At 66.1% G+C, this 1,234-nt stretch overlaps 1 protein-coding gene across 2 annotated transcripts in view; it reads left to right on the top strand.

The window, feature by feature from the left end:
- The window catches only part of ELL (elongation factor for RNA polymerase II), a 61,138-nt gene that overhangs the window by 289 nt on the left and 59,615 nt on the right, over positions 1-1,234 (top strand). The window lies entirely within an intron of this gene.

Below are 1,234 nucleotides of genomic sequence, written 5' to 3' on the forward strand. Positions count from 1 at the left end.
GGCCCCCAGCACCTGCCCCGGCAGCTCCGGGCCCGGCAGACACTTCCGCACCCCCCACTCTTGTCCCAAGGGCTTTAGGCTCCTCTAGTGCTTTCTTCCACCCCCCCACTCTTGTCCCAAGGGCCTTAGGTTCCTCTGGTGCTTCCAAGCCCCTGCCCCCCACTTGTTCCAAGGGTTTTAGGCTCCTTCGGTGCTTCCAGCCCCCCCAGGACCTGCCCCGACAGCTCTGGGCCCTGCAGACATTTCCAGCCCTCCCCCCCGCTTGTCCCAAGGGCTTTAGGCTCCTTCAGTGCTTTCAGCCCCCACCCCCCCACTTGTCCCAAGGGCTTTAGGCTCCTCCAGTGCTTCCAGGCCCCCCCACTGGCACGTGCCCCAAGGGCTTTGGGCCCCCAAGGTGTTTCCAGCCCCTCCCCCTTAGTCCTAAGGGCTTTGGGCCTCTGACGTGCTTCCAAGCCCCCCCCCCCAACACCTGCCCTGTCAGCTCTGGGGTCTGCAGGCATTTCCAAGCCTCCCCCCCAAACACTTGCCCCAAGGACTTTGAGCTCCTCCACTGCTTCCAGGCCCCCCCGCCCATGCTTGACCCAAGGGCTTTGGGCCCCTGAGGCGCTTCTGGGGCCCCTGGCACTTGCTCTGATGTCCTGGGCCCCTGCGGCGCTTCCAGAAGCCAGTGCCGCCGGAGACAGGTCTCCTGCTGTTTGCCATGGCGCTGGGGGAGGGGGTGGCCCCTGGCTCTGCTCTGGAGCGTCTTGTGGACCAGCCGGGGCAGGCTTGGCTCCCAGGCCCGGTGCAGATCTGCACAGCTGGGGCTCGAGGATCCTGCCCACCCGCCTTGTGAGCCGGTGCGGAGCCCAGGATAGGCAGGGCTCTGGGCAGTTGTGGTGCTGCGGGACCCTGCGGTTGCAGCACTACCTTCCTTCCACGGCCTGGGAGCCGTGAGAGCCACACCTCGGGGTGCTGGATCGGACCTAGGATGGGGGCACGCCGCATCTCGAGCGTTGGTCTCACCCTTCTTCTCCCCTGGCCGTTGGCGTGGATTTGGCCTGCCCACCGCCTCGTGCCCACTCCTTGCAGCTCCTTTCTGGTCGGCCCCCACATCTCTGCCTGCCTGTGCGCTCTCGCCGCATCATTTTCGCTGCCGGGTCATTTCGGACTCCGAACTTTGCATTGGCCCTAGTACCCTGCGGTGGGCGCGGACTCATGGCCAGGGACGTGGTCTGTGGTCCGGATGCTGAGG

The sequence above is a fragment of the Crocodylus porosus genome, unplaced genomic scaffold (genome assembly GCF_001723895.1).
Source record: "Crocodylus porosus isolate Cpor-Errol unplaced genomic scaffold, CroPor_comp1, whole genome shotgun sequence".
Taxonomy (NCBI): domain Eukaryota; kingdom Metazoa; phylum Chordata; order Crocodylia; family Crocodylidae; genus Crocodylus; species Crocodylus porosus.